This window comes from Acomys russatus, chromosome 6 (assembly GCF_903995435.1).
Source record: "Acomys russatus chromosome 6, mAcoRus1.1, whole genome shotgun sequence".
NCBI classification, from domain to species: domain Eukaryota; kingdom Metazoa; phylum Chordata; class Mammalia; order Rodentia; family Muridae; genus Acomys; species Acomys russatus.
This window is the reverse complement of record NC_067142.1, coordinates 30,957,335-30,975,650: the sequence shown is the minus strand read 5'-3', so window position 1 is coordinate 30,975,650 and position 18,316 is coordinate 30,957,335. Positions and strand designations below refer to the sequence as shown.

General features: G+C 45.5%; 1 protein-coding gene across 1 annotated transcript in view; it reads right to left on the bottom strand.

Annotated features, from left to right (window-relative positions):
- Positions 1–2,062, bottom strand: part of Ctse (cathepsin E) — a 29,336-nt gene extending 27,274 nt beyond the window's left edge. The window contains exons 1-2 of the mRNA XM_051147349.1: positions 1,848–2,062; positions 1,685–1,728 (exon numbers count right to left, since the gene is read on the bottom strand). The gene's annotated coding sequence lies outside the window, so the exon portion shown is untranslated. The remainder of the gene's footprint in view (positions 1–1,684; positions 1,729–1,847) is intronic.
- Between the last annotated feature and the right edge of the window lie 16,254 nt (positions 2,063–18,316).

Sequence of the window (18,316 nt, the reverse complement as noted above, 5' to 3'; positions counted from 1 at the left end):
AAGTCAGATTTGAAATTTGACACTGTTAGTGTCTTATTTCAGTTTCTTCACATTTCCTGGAGAAAAAAAAAAAAAAGATGCAAAATTCTCCTTATCTTTGCATTTTTTTAGTTTTTCAGTTGATTTACTCTCCATTGTTGTTGTCAAAGAGATGGTTAAAAATGTAGAATCCTTTGAAGACTCATAAAGAAAGAAGCAATTTCTATGAGATTTGTTACCACACTGTCAGGAAATTCATTTGTTTATTCTGTTTCCCAAGACTTTTAACCTGTATGCTAAGCAAAACTTCTTCTTTGAAGGGAAATTCTCACCCAGGACATGGAGATGACCTGTATTTCCACAATGTGACTGAAGATAGTCTAGCTTTCATTGAAATTATCAGTGGTGGTTGAGGATGAGACTCAGAGTTGAATTCACTCTTATTTCTACCACACCCACTTCAGTGGCATCCAGCTCCACCTCGTTTCTTGTCAGACTTAATGAGTAGTTCAAACAGTTCTATTTCACTTCTTTCTTTAGACAGCCTTTTCATTTTCTGTTTCTGATCTAACTTTTTTTTTTACTTTTAAATAGCTTGAAAGAAACAACATATTAACCCAAAACATATAATATATAAAGATAATATATTGTATATATTAATCACATAATTAAGTATATAAAATATTATATAATATATAATTAAGATATATGCTAAATATAACAAATGTGTTATATATAATAGTTTGTATTAGAATTTATTTATTTTTAATTTACAAAAAGGTTTTTATGTGCATTTGGTGTCTTGCCAGCATGTGTGTCTGTGTATTATGTGTGTTTCTGGTGTTCAGGGAGGCCAGAAGAGGGCCTAGGATCCCCTGGAACTGGAGTTACAGATAGTTTGAGCTGCCATGTGGGTGCTGGGAATTAAACTCAGGCTCTCTAGAAGAACAGTCAGTATTCTCAACAGCTGAGCCATCCCTCCAATTCACTCTAAAGTTTATAATAGAAATAAGTAATAAGCTATTAAATTTTACCAGTAGGGTTTTTTTGTTTTGTTTTGTTTTTTTTTTTTTTTTTTTAAGATAGTGCCTGACTGTGTGTTCTGACTAGCCTGGAACTCAATATGTAGACCAGGCTGGACTTGAACTCACAGAGACCACCTGCCTCTGCCTCCCAAATCCTGGAACCAAAGGCATGCAGCTTTGCATCTGGATCACCAGTTAATTTTGTGCCGGAGAAATTTATTTTAGCAATGCATTAACAACAGCCTTGATGCAATTGGTGATTTCTATACAATGCACTCTAATTGAGAAATAAAATGCAGACGTGTAATGGTACATGACCATTGATTGCAATAAAAGTGAGTTGTGCCATAATAAAAATCTCACAGACGCCATTAAATTGGGAACTGAAAGGCACCATTCAGACAATATGACTGAAATGCAAAACCTCAAATTTCATCACTACACAAATACTAGTAGGGGATTAAAAAGCATTTAAACAAGGAGAGGAGGCATGGTGGTATATGCCTGTAATCCCAGCACTAGGTAAGAGGACCGATGAGAGTTCAAGGCTAGCTTGACCTACAAGGTGAGAGCATGTCTCAAAAAAGCAAGCAAGCAAACAAACACTTCCAAATCCTCGGCAAAGCTCCTCTGCTGGAAGAAGGGTGGGTTGGTAGCAAACTCACTTTGCTTCAACTTACCAAACAAGCAAAGGCCAGCCTTCTTAGAAAAGGTCTGTTTTCACCTCTCAGGAAATTGTCATAATAAATGAGAAAAGTGTCATAATAAATGGATTTTTTTTAAACAAAGCATCATGATTGTCACTTACCAGAAAATTTTGTCATAAGAGTATAAACCACTTACTTTTGAAGTTACCAGATAAACAAAAATATCAAGAGTTCGGGGTTTCTCGTAGTAAGCAGTGGACAGTCGGGCTCGGAGGCAGAGAGCTGTGTGGAAGCACCAGCTCTGGTGTTTGCTAGCTGCGACCTTAAGCAACTCTTATCTCTTGGCCAGCTGCAAATGGAGATAACCTGATCCTTCTAACCACGGCTAGAGTCATAGAGGGCATTGCCACTTCAGAGGAACAAACGAGGCTGTGAAACGGATGTACAGTGTTTTTGCACTTACAGGAAATAAGTGCTTTCTGAAGTAAACAGGAACCAAGCTTTAAGGTCAACTAGAGGAAGTTGGGTTTGCGGGTGCACACCTGTGATCCCCACCTGTGAGAGGTGAAGGAAGTCATATTAAGAATCAAGGCCAGCCTCAGCTACATACTGACCTGAGGATAACCTGGGGTACATAAGACCTTGTCTCCATAAAGATAAAATAATCAAATACAGGATACGTGCAGAGGACATTACTTCCATAAATACGAGACCTGCTTCTGTTGAGTCAGCTGTGGCCAGGTGCTGGGTTCACATAGTCACTGGTGGACTTTTGCAGGAATCCACAAGGCTGGCAGCCAGATGTTCGGAGAACACCAAATGTTATGGCAATTGTTGGCTGCTTGCACATGAGCTACCATGTGAATTGACCATGTCAAAATCACCTTTAAGGTAACCTCAGTCAATATGTGGGCTCTATGATAAACCTCAAGGGCACACAGGAGATCTATTTGGAGAAATGAAGTTTTGTGATAATGACCAGAAAGATGGCCAAGGCCCAGAAATGGTCTGGGTATTTGCTTCAGAGGGAGCAGGGAAGACATGCTTGAACTTTGCCACCCTGCTCTGAATCCATGCTCTCTCTCTCTCTATAGGCAGCCTGAGGAAAGAAAGGTGACTGTGCTTCATCCCTCATTCACTCATCAAGCATCCCAGGCACTGATGGGACAAGGTCTCAGGCCACACAGGACTCTTGAAATCTACTTTGTGCATACTTTGGTCATACTCGGTCTTCTCGGGTTCTGTCCCTTTTATTCTTATCACCCTAGGTGACACCCCGAGGCCCATCTCTCACCACTGATTTCAGATGTTCACTGAAGGAGAAAGGAGTCTTCGGCCTGTTAGCATGCCTGTGTGCCAGGCACCCTCTTACCTGGATCACACAAAGGCAGCTCTGTGCCTCTGCACAAAGGCAACTTCCTCCTCTTGTCATCCCAGTTGGAAACAACTGGCCCAGCACTTAGGAGACAGAAGAAGGAAGTCTGCGAGTTCAAGGCCAGCCTGGGCTTCGTATCAAACCCTGTTGAGAAGAAAAGAGATGGCCTGCTGCCCCTCTCTGATCCAATAGTCCTTCCTTTATAGCATATCCCTCCAACAGCACCTGTTCATTCGTTGCCATATCTGCTAAGGCCTGGTGGAGATGTATCCCAGCCGACTGGGACAGGAGTGGGTACAGGACAGTTGTAGGTGTCATGTCCACTTCCTCTTACCCATGCAGTCTGTGTCATGCATACAGGCACAGCATGCACTAAAACAAGTTTTGCTGTACTGAATATTTTCTTTGATTTTAGAATTATGTTTCTTAGTTTACTTGGTTGGTGGCACTGAGCCATCAAAGACACAGTCCCTCCTCCTCTGCTCAGTTCTCACGGTCTTGTTTTGAGCAGTTTTTGGTTTCCTTGCTCTTTATCCCTGCTGTAGATCTTTAATCTAGCTTCCAAATGTTATTCGCCCTTTAGTGTGTTTAAATGATTCTTGACATTATTGGATGAGATTTTGGCTTTGGCTAATAGAGTTCTCTTCATTTGTTCCCCCTTACCCCCACCCCCCACCCCGCTGTGACCAAATACCCAAAACAAATGACTTATAAGGGAACATGGATTTATTTTGACCCATGGTTCCAGTGGTGTCAGTTCATCGTGGCAGGGATGGCATGGTGGGGCGGAGATGCTCATGGCATGGCAGCCAGGAAGCAGAGAGAGAACATCTGCACTCCTGGGCTTTCTCCTCTGACTCCAGGCAGACTTATGAGAGGCCATCTGTCTTCATGGGGAAGAAGCCCCCCCCCCCCCATAATCTTCTCTAGAAATGCTCTCTGGTTCCAGCAGCTAGCTGGGAAGAACTCTGGACCCTGGCCCTCAATCCCCGAAGGCCGTAGTGAACAGCTCAGGCCAGCAAATGATTCAGACTCTTATTTTTCCCTTGTGGTACTCTGCCCTCCTTCCTTGCATGGCAGAACCCGTCTACACTGCCAGGCAAGCACGTGGTCAGGAGATGATCATCCTGGACATGAAGTGTTGTCAGGGGACACTGCTCTACTTCCTTCTGTCTTCTGCCTGGCACTCTTCAAAGGACCTCACACTTGGCATGGTCTGGCACTTTGTATTCAGATGTTAATTGTTCCCCTCTCCCCCGCCCCACCCTGAGATTCTTACTGTCCTACCAGCAGTCCCTCACACACCCAAAATGTTGCTGTGTAGCTTTGCCTCCAAATTATTCTTGATTGGCTAAATAAAATGCCTTATTTGGGTGTGGCAGAAGAGAGGTAGGCGGGGCTAAGGTGGGAGGGATGGAAGGACAGAAGAATTGCAGAGATGGGCGGGTGGCAAGAGAGTTAAGAAGGAGAGACAGAAGAACCACGTGGCTGGGAGGACTTTGCTCTGAGAATCAGTGATGAAAGGAAGCAGCCCAGATGGAAGCCATGTGCAGGTGTTTAGATTATTTTGGATGAGAAGTAGCCCACATAGGAATGATTAGAGCAAATGGCCTGGGATGTGGGCCTGGGAGATAACGAGGTAGTTTCGGGCGTTAATATCTGTCCAGCCCTAGGTGAAACAAGACTTATTAAAAATCTATCAAGTGTCTGTGTCATTTATTGTTATGGTAGCAGGCTTACATAATATCCATTGTAATGATTATATGGATTATTAGGACATATTATAACCAACTTTCCACAACACTTGGAAAAGTATGAAGAAATGCTATAAATCCTGAAAGTCAGTGGTTCTCAAACTCTGTGGTCTCTGGACCCCTGTACACTCTTACAAATCACTAGGAAACCCAAATAGCTGTTGTTTTGTAGGCTGTATCTATTTATATTGAGTGTATTCAAAATAAAAACCTCCTGAATGCTGGGAATAAAGGTGTGATCTAAAACTTACTGTGTATTCTAATGTTAATTGCTTGTCTCACCCCCAAGATTCTTACTGCTCTATAAACAAATCCCCACATATTCAAGAGGACACTGTTGTGTAAACCTCACCTCCCAAATTGTCCCTGATTGGATAATAAAAGGGCTGACAGCCTATAGGTGGGCAGAGAGAGAAGTGGAAGGCAGAGGGATTCTGGGATAGACAGAGTCTCCGGAAGATTCAGCCAACAGGATGTGAGGAAGACGGATGCATGGTGCCTGAGCTCAGGTAACCAAGGACGTGGCAGAAGGTAAATTAGTATAATGGGCTATTTTAAGTTATGAGCTAGGCAGAGACGAGCCTAGCTATATGGCCTAGGTATTTGTAACTAATATTTAATGGGTCTCATGAGTGCTAGATGGCCAGAGACAGCAGACCTCAGGCAGAGTCGTTCTCCCCACCATCATCTCTCACCCCAGCTGACACGTGCACTGCTGGAGACTGTCGGCTGTCATGCCTGGGTGGGACCATGCTACTGGGACTGAATGAGATAAGCATTGCTCATCAGAGCCAGTGGGCAGCGGTGAGTGTCAGGGTAGAGATGTCTACAGTCCAGCTGCTGAGACCTGTTGTGAAGTCTTCCCAGGCTCTTGGGGAAGCCTTCCTCTGTGCTTGGGCTGCAGAGGTCCTCAAGCCCTAAGCCAAGGGTCTAATTCAGTGGTTCTCGACCTTCCTAATGCTGCGACCCTTTAATACAGTTCCTCATGTTGTGGTGACACCCCCCCAACCATAAAATTATTTCATTACTACTTTGTAACTGTAATTTTCCTACTGTTATGAATCATAATATAAATACCTGATAATGCAGAATGTTGTATATGTGACCCCCCCAGGAGGTCTCGACCCACAAATTGAGAACCAATATTCTAGGTGATGCTAACAATGGGTAATACTTAATGATGATTGGAAAGGCTGAGCAAGTAGACGGGTGGCCAGTTACCCTGCTGTGCCTGGGATTATCCCAGTTTTAGCCCAGATGTTCCTACTTACCTTTGTAGCTAGGGACTCTCCAGCATAGACTCAATATCTCTGGTTTTAGGGCAAGCCCTTCAGGATGGGAGAATTCTGGATGTTTCTAACTACAGCCTAGGGGACAAGGGAGCGACAAGCTCCTCCATATTACAATCACTTCTGTTAGCTGGTCTATAGGGTCCACTGCCCCACCTGTAGAGGGAGGGGCCAAGTCTCTTTGACTCCCTGGGCAGCCATCACTCTCTGCTCAGAGGAGGTACTCAGTACATTTTGCTGAACGAATGATTGGGTGCTGCCATTCTAGAAGGTTCTTGGAAAAATTCTGTATAGTAAGATGATGGCACGTGGCAGGTGCTGTGTGCCTCAGAAAATCATAACTGTAGGACTCTGGTCGCCCCCCGCCCCGCCCCCCGGGTAGATTACTGATGTTTTAGCCAGGACAGGGACTTAGAATGTAAGATGACTTGCCATATCCCAGAAATGAGACTACCTTGTTCTTTTAGTACTTCATGTGTGTTCATGTGTAGACGTGCATACATGTAGAGGTCAGAGGTCAGTGCTGAGTGTCTTCTACTGCTCTTCATCTTGCTTTGTGGGACAGATTCTCTCACTGAGCCCACAACTTAGCAGTTGGCCTGATAGGCTGGCCAGTGATAGGCTGTGTCTGACTTTCTATGTGGGCCATGGGGGTGGAGCTTAGTGGTAGAGTGTTGCCTAGCATTTATGAGGTGTGTGTGTGTGTGTGTGTGTGTGTGTGTTCTATTAGAGACTAGAAAAGGCCAGCTTTTTGTGTTCAATGAGAGAAATACTTTATCACTTGCGTCGTCTATAGTAACATACACATGGTGGTCATGTAAAGCAGACTGCCACTGGCCACAGTGGTACACACCTGTAATCCCAGCACTTGGGAGGCTAACACAAGAGGAGGATCACGAGCTCAAAGCCAGTACGGGTCACGCAGAGAGGCCCTGTTTTGGATGTTGTTTTGTTTGTTTGTTTTGAAAGCAAACCGCAACAAAAAGCAAATTGCAAATTGTATTTGGTTTATTCTCCTCTCCAGCCAACGCACCCTTTAATGCTCGGGTGGATTAGTTAGTTCCTCACCGCTGACTGCCATTGTTCTCGCAGCCACCAGTGCTGGGCCCTCACTTTCTCTGCTCAATCCTTGGCGTTTTCTCCTCTGCAAAGGGCAATATGAAGGCTATCTGACAGGTAAGTACTATGTGGTACTTCCGAGTGTGATCGTTTTGCCTGCGTATATCTGTGTTTACCATATGCCTGCATGGTGCCCAAGGAGGTCAGAAGGGGCATTGGAGGTTATTTGCTGGAGCTTGGGCGACAGACCTATCAGTGGCTACACCACTAAGAAAATGACACTTCTTCCCTTAGCAACCTTACAGCCAATAGACTCTCGGGGATGAGTGGGACCGCATGTGCCCTCCCCCACCCACGATGACATGCAGGCTCAATCTTTCCCAGGTCTCCTGCAGATAAGCACAGTTGTAGTGAGCTCATAGTGCAACCAGCATGTCCAGAGGATGTCTCTGTGCTGCACGCCTCCCCATCCTCTGGCTCTTAAATTCTTTCCACCTCCTTCTCTTAGACATTCCATGTGCCTCTGAGGGTGCGACACAGGAGCAGGACACTCCTTTGTCACTTATTCTTGGCAGTTTGTAGATTTCTGCACTAACCTCTGCCTACTAAGAGGAGCTTGTCTGCTGAAGGCTCAGGCTAGCGCTAACCTCAAATGGCACCAGGAGTTAGGGCTGAAGTCTCTGTGGCTCCCTAGAGAGAAACTTTTAAGCTGAAAGTGTCATGATCTGGAATTAAAAATGCTTATTGGTTACATGTAGTTTTTTTGTTTTGTTTTGTTTTTAGGAATGTGACGTGTAGACAGGACTTGATTGTGTAGACTAAATAGTGAATGGGTGCCCCCCCCCCTTTTCAAAAATCTCTTAATTCTGTAAAACATACATTTAGGAAATAAAGAGGACCCTCATGCAAAGAGTAGCTTGCTGTCCCACAGACTTTGGGGATGCTGTGTCTGGGGGCCTGAGGCTGAGATGAGTGGAGAGAGGCCAGGGAACGCCCTCCATGAGATGATAAGCTATCAAAAAATAGCATCGTGATGATGCCACGGGAGTGACTTCTTCCTTTATCACCATTCTGGTTCTGATCTCTGATCTCATTTCTGCCTCCTAGCCTGTAGCCGGAACCTATCATTTGAACGCACCACACGCACAGGGTTAGACAGAGAGAACGCAGGAGGGACCCCTGTGGCCTCCAGGCAGGAGCTGGCATAGCCCCTTTCAGAGCCCATGGCCTTCTCATTTTGAATCATTATGTGCACTCAAGTAAGGAGTTGAGTGATGTGTGTACATGCCATGAGGATGTAACCAGGCACTTTAAATGTGTGTGTGTGTGTGTGTTGTGTGTTATGTGTGTGTACATGCTGCAGTGCACTTGTGGAGGTCAAAGGACAACTTTCAGGAGTCCGTTCTTTGCTATTATCATGAGTCCAAGGGGGCTGAGCTCAGGCCGTCTGTCAGTCTTGGTGGATGCGACCTCCCCAGTTTAGGTCCCTTGAATTTATTCACTTACTGATCCGGGCCACACATATTTGTCTTGAGCCCACTGGGAACAGGCTGGACTATGGAGAATGACACCCAGTGCCTCGCTCAATCTCAGTTTGTATTTAGAGCAAGGTTGTGGGTGGTTTAAAATACACTGTGTCGGCATGGAGGTCTCTACAAGGTATAACCTGGGTCTTAGGTCAAAGGCCCCTCTGGGGAGATGGGTTCCAATACGCAGGATTCAGCCACCTGACCCCAAAGAAAGAGAGAGAAAAGAAAAGGTGAAAGGCAGGAATGGGTTTTAATCAAAATGATCATTTTGGGCAAGTAAACTGTTTGGAAAGCAAACAGTTCAGTTCATTTTCAGTGCCCAGACAGAGCGCTGCAGGTTTAACTGGACGAAGAACTGGCACAGGGGTGAGAGGCCCATATGATTAAGCTGTGCTGGTGAAAAGGTGGCCTGTAGATTGTTGTCTCAGATCTCACTTTGGAAAGTAGCCTGCCAGAATCTTTCTGCTTCAGGGGACAGGTTGGCTCCCACACCGTGAATGCTCCTCCTGTTTGAGGTGACCTGTTCCCCTGGCTTTGCTTTTTTTTTTTTTTTTTTTTTTTTTTTTTTTCTGGAATCCAAGGTAATTACATTTGGGAGATCTAAAATAAGACACATGGATAAGATGCCTCAGATTGCCTTATCTCTTGCCTCCAGCCCTGAAGGGCACGAGATAGTTAATTACAGCCAGTATCTAGACCCTTAAGTGATTCCCAGGCCTATGTGACCGAGTTAATGACTGACCCAAGGTTTAAACCGGAGGGACAGATTAAAAGGAAGGCAGGAGGCCAGGCTCTTGACCTGCTTCCTTCAGGGCTGTGACTAAGAGTTGGGACTTTTTAGAAAACGATGCTGGAAATGATGGGATGAGCATTCCTTATAGGGGCTAAGGGTGTGGCTCAGTGGAAGAGCATGCATTTATGATCTAGCTTATATGTACTTATATGGACTGGGGGTACAGCACATGTGGGGCCCCAGTTTGATGCACTGTATCAAAGCCAAACCAACCAAACAAAAAACCTTGTAATGTCATGTGAAGAAGACATCGTTTCTTGCATGCAATCAAGCCCATCTCAGTCCCCAGTCAAATGGACAGCTCTAAAGTCCCATGCAGAGGACATAGAACTTGTTCAAAGGTTCTCAGCATTCAACACATGATACCATGAGCCTGGAGCAGCAGCATGGGACGTTCTGGTTCCAGAGTGGCCAAAGAAGACTAGGATAGTAGACTGTTACCTTGTTAGTGAGCACAGGTGATAGAAACAGCCAATCAAGAATGTCAGCTTAGGGGCAGAGACATGTCCATTCTGAACACACACACACACACACACACACACACACACACACACACACTCCTTACTTTGCAAGAGAAACTACTTCCATCTTTCCCTAGGTGGCAGGAACCCGTATGTATATAGCTTGGACAGCTCCAACAGCTTAGGCAACTCACCTCCCACCAGCCAGGGAACCCTGGTTTCCTCGTGATCTTACTCTTCATTTGAAGATGAAGATGATAATGATGATGATGATGATGTGTGTGTGAGGGGGGGAGGGGGAGGAGGGAGAGAGAGGGACAGAGAGAGAGAGAGAGAGAGAGAGAGAGAGAGAGAAGGAGGAGGAGGAAGACATGGCCATCTTTAAAAAAAATCTTCTCTCATGCAATACATGCAGACTGCAACCTCCCCTCCCTCTACCTCCCCCAGTCCCCCAGTCCCCCCTCCCCCACTACCCTTCTCACCTCTCTTCCATATCCTATCCAAAAAAAGGCAGGATTCACAGAGATATCAACCAAACATGGCGAGACAACATGCAACAAGACCAGGTACATACCCTCAAGGCGGGAAAAGGCAACCCAGGAAGAGGAAAAGGGTCCCAAGAGCAGGCACTAGAGTTAGAGGCACCCCCTCTCCCACTGTTGGGAGCCCCACAAACACTCCAAGCTAAACCACCACAGCCCCCCCCCACACACAGGATCTAGCACAAACTCATGCACCATACATCTCTGCATATATGATTCTGCGATTCCCGCTTCGGTTTCTGTGAGCCTCTAGGACCCAGCTGGGGTGTTTCAATGTCGATCTTACGTGAGGTCCTCGTGCCATTATGTACCATCTAAAGTGAGTGCATCTGAGCGAAGCACTAAAAATGAGAGGGAAACTCCCTCCCCCCCCCCCCCCCCCGAAACTCCAGGCACTGAGCCAAAATCTGCCCTGGGTTCTGACCTCACTTGGATGGAGTCTGATCAGTCTCTCCGTCACCTCTCACCTGCTTACCTTAAGCCCAGTCCCTGATGATAAATAGAATAAAGCTCCAAGCCCACTGTCCTCTTTGTCCTGTTCTCACACGTACCCAGCTGCCCCCTCACCACCAGGTCTTTAATGAACCTCTTAACTTCAGCTCCAGGCTCTTGCTTACCCCCAATAGGACAGAAATCTCCCAACATCTGCTGTTCCCTTAGGCCACCAGGGACGTGAAACGTGCATACGTGGCCTTCCCAGTCACCAGACAACAGAACTGTGATTTTTTTTTTTTTTTTTTTTGTCTTGAACTACGACAATATGAAGAAAGCCACCACCAGTTATGCCAATATCAATCCAAATGGCCACAGTCCAATTTCTGGATTGTGGTGCACCCTGCTGTCTCCGAGCAACAGAGGACATGCAGGATGCTGTACAAAGTCTAGGTGTTTAATAGTATTTTCTGGGCATGCATGCATACAGGGTGTGTGTGTGTGTGTGTGTGTGTGTGTGAGAGAGAGAGAGAGAGAGAGAGAGAGAGAGAGAGAGAGAGAGAGAGAGAGAAACAGACACACAGAGAGACAGAGAGAGACAGAGACACACAGACAGACAGACAGACAGACAGACACAGAGCGAGACACAGAGAGAGACAGAGACAGAGACAGAGAGGGGGTGGGGACTTGAGGACTTTTAGAAGTCTATTGTCTCTTTTACCATGTGAGCCTCAGACATTGGACTCAGGTCATCAAACTTGGTAGCAAACACCTCTACATGTTGAACCATCTAACTAGATTTAAAACTCCAGATTTTTTAAAAATGTATTTATTTAATTTTTTTGAGTGAGGCCTGCATATACTTCTCTGCCCCATGTGCAGGTCTGGCACTCCAGGAGGCCAGAAAGGGGAGCATCAGATTCCCTGGGACTGGAGCTACAGATGGGTGTGAGCTGCCTTGTGGCCGCTGGGAAATAGTGCCTGTTTTCTAGAAGAGCAGGCCCCATCTAGGTTGTTTTTAATGTTATATGATTCCCTATGGATTCTTGTATTTATTTTGTAGGGTAATTCTAAAATAAGAAGGAGGGGGAGGAGGGGAGGGGAGGAGAAGGAAGAAGAGGAGGAAGAAGTAGAAGAAGAGGAAGAGGAAGTAGAAGGAGGAGGAGGTGGCGGAGGAGAAATGAGGAAGAGACATTGAGGTGCATTAATAAACAAAAATGGTAAGATATTTTAAAAAGGTTTTAATCTACTTACTATTCACAGTTGTGCATGATTATAATCTAAGCCCTCAGGAAGCTGAGGTAGAAGAAAGTGAATTCAAGGCCATTGTGGCTTTTAAGCTAGCCTGGGCTAACAAAACAAAACTTTTTCTTGGAGCAGGAGAGGTATCTAAAAGATTTATTTATTTTTATTATTTATGCATTTGTGTGCATGTGTGCCCACAGAGGCTAAAGGGGAACTGGGATTCCCTGGAGATGGAATTAGAGGCAGTTGTGAGCAGTCTGATGCGGGTGCTAAAGCCTAGGCCTTCTGGAAGATCAGCGAGTGCTCTTAGCCCCTGAGCCATCTCCCCTGCCTCTCCCACACACTCTGTGCTACACTCCTCTACAATGAAGCTTTGTTTAAAGGGCTTCTCTTTAAGTTCTTTAATTATTGGCAATAAACAACATCCTTAAAAGTTGAAACAGCGTTGCAGACAACACTTCCTCTTCCTCTTGCGTAACCTGTATGTTGACAGTTGTGTATTTTTCTGTTGGTGTATTTTATTGAGTAAGCCTGCCTTGCTCCCAGATTTTCAAATACTTCTTTTAGAAAGCCTACCATCAGTCAACCTTTGAATTTGTTTTTATTTTGGGATTTGGTTTTGGTTTTTCTCCTTGCTGTCCTGGAACTCGCTCTGTAGGCCAAGCTGTAGGTCAGCCCGCCTCTGCCTCCTGACTGCTGGGATTAAAAGCCACCAGGCCTGACTCTTTTTTGGGTTGTGGTTGTTAGAAATTGTCGGTGTGTTTATAAATACCAACAGTTTATAACAAAGATGACCAATTGAATCGTAGTTGCTACCACCAGTATCATAATTAACTAGTTCATGGGAAAATCTTACAAAATTTAATTCGACAAAATTTATTTGTTTTATTTGAACCAATAACAAAGTAAAAGATACTTTTCTTGACTTGAGTAAAAAGAGCTTATCTGAGATTGATGGCTGTTCAACGGTTAGGTCCTGGATGTTGTCCAGTTAATCAGGAACAAAGGCAGGTTCTGTACAGCGTGCTGTCCCCTTCATCATCTACTATTGCCTTAGAACAGTGGTTCTCACCTGGGGTCACAACCCTTTGGTGGGGATTGTAGAACAAACCTTTTATAAGGGTTGCATATCAGATGTTTACATTAGAATTCATAACAGTAGCAAAATTACAGTTATGAAGTAGCAACGAAAATAACTTTATGGTTGGGGGGGGTCACTACAACATGAAGAACTGTATTAACGGGTCACAGCATTAGCAAGGCTGAGAACCACTGTCTGAGCTCTGTTTATCAGTGCAAGCCATGTGCTACTTCAGAGGCTGACGTGGGATAAGTAGTAGACTATCATGGGCCAACAGTGAGACCCCCATCTTAACATTAAAAAAAAAAAAAAAACCCTAAATATTATAACTACTGGAAAGGCCACTACCCTAAAACATCTAAGAACTTAGCTTTAAATTCTTTAAAAAATTCTAACCTGGCCCCATAGGGGCTCCTAGAGACTGAACCGCCAACCAGGGAGCATGCGTGGGACTGACTTTGGCCTCTACACGCATGTAAGAGTTGTGTAGCTTGGTCTTCATGTGGGACTCCTAACAGTGGGAACAGGGGCTGCCTCTGACCCTGCTGCCTTACTTTGGGACCCTTTTCCCTACTGAGCTGCCTTGTCTAGCCCCAGTAGGAGAAGATGCACTTGATTTGCCAAGGCTGGTTGATACCCCTGTGACCCATCCCCTCCTGTTAAGGGAAAGGGGGGAGGAGTAGATTGGGGGATGGGGGAGTCAGGAGGGAAGAAACTGGGAGCAGAGAGGGCAGGGGGAAACTGCGGTAGGTACGTAAAGAAAACTAATTAAAGATTCTTTGAAGTTGAGTTGGGGCTGTAGTCAGTAGTGGGGTGCTTGTCTAACAGATGTGAATGACGTTCTGGGTTCAGTCATCAGGCCCATCAGAAGAAAAATAATGGAAATCTGGGGCTGGGGACTTGGCTCAGTTGCCCACAAACCAAGTCCAGCATGGAGAGGGATGCTGTAATCCCAGAGCCCTGGGAAGGCCCCTGGGCTTGCTGGCAGCAGTCCCGCTAATCAATGGGCTCCAGGTTCAGAAAGAAGTCCTGTGTTGACAATAATAATAACACAAGAGGGAGAGGTTAGGGAAATGACTCAGTAGTAAAATGCTTGCCACACAAATATAAGGACCTGAGTACAGATTCCCAGCTGAATCTGGCATGTAAACGCTGGCCAGGCGGCGTTTCTGTAACCCTAGTGTTTGGGTGGGATGGAGTGCACTCACAGATCCCCAGCACACATTGGCCAATCATCCTAGCCAAATGGTGTACTTCAGGTTCAGCGAGAGGCCCAGGCCCAAAGAGTAAAGTGGAGAGTGATTGAAAGAGACACCCAGATTCAACCTCTGGCATCTACATGCACATGCACACATGTTCGTGTATGTGTCCCTGCATACACATGTGCACATGTCACATTCACTCACATAGACATACACAAAAATTAAAGTAACCCTGCCTCAGATGGTTTTTCTTTGAGGGCCCCACCCCCACCCCCACAAACACTCCTACAGATGGCTTCACTGTCTCCCAGGCACATTCACCACACGTGATCTGCCCACAGCAGCAGAAACCTCTTAGGCATTGCCCTCATCAGATGCACCTTGTGATCTTAGGTAGAAGGATGCCCGAGTCAGGTATCTCAAGAAGCCTGGGGCAAATGTGGGGCCAAGACTCTTAAGGCTGGCGTTCCCAGCCCACCTCCAGTCCCCTGGAGCTCATAGTTGCCTTGGGCTGTCCAGGGTAGGGAGTGGTGGGTGGTGGTGGATGGGTGTGAATACATTGGAGCTTCAAACTGGTGTGTGTGTGTGTGTGTGTGTGTGTGTGTGTGTGTGTGTGTGTGTGTGTGTGTGTGTGTGTTTCAAGGCAGGGTTTCTCTGAGTACCCCTGTCTGTCCTGGAACTCACTCTGTAGACCAGGCTGGCCTTGAACTAAGAGATCCATCTGCCTGTGCCACCTGAGTGCTGGGATTAAAGGTGTGAGCCACCACTGTCTGGCTTCAACCTGATTATATATATATTCTTCTCTCATGCATTATATCTTCCCTCCGCTCCTCTCAGTTCCCCCCCATACATACACCTCCCCTCTCTCCCTCAGAGCCACTTCTCCCTTCAGAAAAGAGCAGGCCTTCCCAGGGATATCAACCGAATAATAAATACATAAATGACAATAAGTAAATACATAAGAATTTACATAATACACAAATACACAATACGATAAGTAGATACATAAATAAGTAAATAGTAAATTACAAGATTAGGCACGAAAGGCCGGGGCTGCCAGGCCTGCTCCTGCAACTCTACACTGCCACCTTGTGGTTTCAGATGCAGTGCACTCACTAATTACCCCTCGCCTCCCCGCCCTGCGACTCCCAGGCTGTTAACTCAAGAAATAGTGCTTTAATTTTAATTTTATCCTGTGGAGCCCATTATCATTGCTCATAAGAAAGAAATATGTCCAGGATTTTCCTGTGTATTAAAGAATCTTATTGATTAAGGACTTTGAAGCTCTGGACCCAGAAAGAAACTACCACAGCCTGAGCTGAGTTAATAGTCACTTGACAGACCAAAGACATGTTTACACACAAAACACAAGCATAGCCACCTGGGAAATCAGCAGCCGGTACCAAATACCTTAAAAATCCATCCTGAGGATATCAGATATCCTGCATATGGCATATTTACATCATAATTCATAACAGTAGCAAAATTACAGTTATGAGATAGCAACGAAAATAATTTTATGTTTGGGAGTCATCACAGCATGAGGAACCATATAAAAGGGTCTCAGCATTAGGAAAGTTGAGAACCACTGTTCTAGATGCAGTCTAAGACAGACCATCATGTCCCCCTGTGACATTAGTAGAGAGAGCTTTAAAAATCTCTCCCAACAAAGTGACATTGTTATTTCTATTTCATACAGAAGGGCAATAGTACTCAGAGAATTTGTTGGCTTGTTGAGTGCACAGGGGTAGAAAGAGAGCAAAAACTGAAACCCAGATCTTTAGGCTGCACAACTGATGATCCTTCTGTGTTCCAGCAACATGGTACTATACCATACCGTACTGTACTGTACTATACTATACTGTACTTTACTATACTATACTTTACTATGGTACTATAGACACTGGAGCCAGGAACTGCAGTCAGATGGGGTAGTGGGTAGTGGGGTGCAGAAGATTGCAAAAGCAGGAGAAACAACCTCTTCAACTGCTCTGACTGTCTTGATGGGGTGTGGGTCCACAGCCCAGATCCACACGGCAGAGAAGTAGTTAGATGTTTAGGGTTGCCTTGGGCAACAGAAGCCACAGGATGGAGAGAGAGGAGGTGACTTCCTCCCCGACTGCCTTGCATCTTTAACCACCCAACCCCACCCCACTCTACCCCGTCCCCACCCCTCCCCCAGCCCCTGCCTCCTTGTGTCTGTTGCTCCCTGGTTCTCTAGTACTGAAGGGTTGGAGGTTCTGCTGAGCCATAGCGTCCAACTTGGGTTCTTTTCTTTTAAGGAGCCCTAAGTGGGCTTCTTACGACAGAGTGGCTCTCAAAGTGTTTTCTGTTGCTGTGAGAAACACCATGCCCAAAGACAACATGGGGAGGGAAGTGGTTATTTCAGCTTACAACTCCCAGGTCACACTCCTTCACTGAGGGAAGTCAGGGAAAGAACCTGAAAGCAGGAGCTGATGCAGAGGCCATGGAGGAGTGCTGCTTACTGGCTTGCTCTTCACAGAGCTTGGTCAGTTGGGTTTCATTCTCTCAATCTCTCTCTCTCTCTCTCTCTCTCTCTAATTTTTAAAGTAATTTCTTTAACTTTTTGAGATTATAGTATAACTAAATTATTTTCCTCCTTGCCTTTCCTCCCTCCAAGCTCTCCCATGTACCTTCCCCTTCTCTTTTTCAAAGCCATTGCTTTTTTTTTCTTTAATTGTTGTTACATCCATATATGCATATACATATCTCTTCCTAAATACACAAACGCAAACTGCTCTGTCTCTATGGTGTTATTTGCATGTATGTTTCTGGTCAGCCTTCTTTTCGTATACAGCCCATGACTACTTCCCAAGGGTGGCACTGCAAACAGTGGGCTGGGCTCCCCACATCAATCACCAATCAAGAAAATGCCCACAGGCCAGTCTGGTGGAGGCATTTCCTCAAATCTTGGTCCCCTCCTCCAAGATGAATACAGTTTGTGTCAAGTTGACAAAAACAAAAACAAAAACAAAAAAAACACTAACCACATATGAAAAGGGTCTTTACAAAGCCATAATCACCCTTCAAAGCTTCCCAAAGGAATGGGCAGAGAAAATGTGTTCCCTAGAGTTTTGTTCAGAAGCTTGTAGATCAGCAGTTATCACAAACCATGCATTTGTAACCCACTTTGTCTGACTCTCATAACTGAGCTAGCTGGGCTCAGCGGTTCACTGACTGTGGTCACTGCTAGGGCAGAGACAGGACCCAGCTCTCCTGACCTCCTGCTGGCTGAGATATATATATATATATAAAATCTTGGCTGTCCCTTTGAACCAGAACCAAAGTGGAGAAGTTCCCCTATGATGGTTAGCTCCCCTGGAGACAACGAGGAGTGGGGCTGCGCCCCAGGTTTCACCTCTCCTGGCTCTCTTCCTATGTTGGAGGAGGATTCGGCAACACAGACCTGAGATCAAAGTGACCAGCATGGCTGCAGGTGGGGCCTACCAGAGGTGAGGTCAGGGTGCATATGTCGTTGCTAGGAAAATAGAACAGCTCTTGAGCCTGTTGGTTAGAAGACGCTTTGTGGTTGTGTGCTATTACCCAATTCTAGTCTTGCAAAGCCACAGAAGTTGAGAGCCAAGAAAGACCGGAGAGACATCTCACTACAGGTGAGGCTGGGGCCTGGAAAGTGGAGGTGGCTTCCCAGGGCAGAGCAGAGATTTAGAAACCTTGATTATAACTTCTAGTATGTCAAGGATTTCTGGAGCCATGATTGATGCTGGTTTTTTTTTTTTTTTAAGCCTGCTCCACACAGTCCCAAGAAGTCTGGATCCCTAGAGGAAACGAGGAAGAAGGCACTAGCCCTCTGGCCTTCTCTCAGGCTCCTTCTTGCTTCTGATTTTATTGTGATCTTTTTCACACCACTGAGAATGCAGGGTA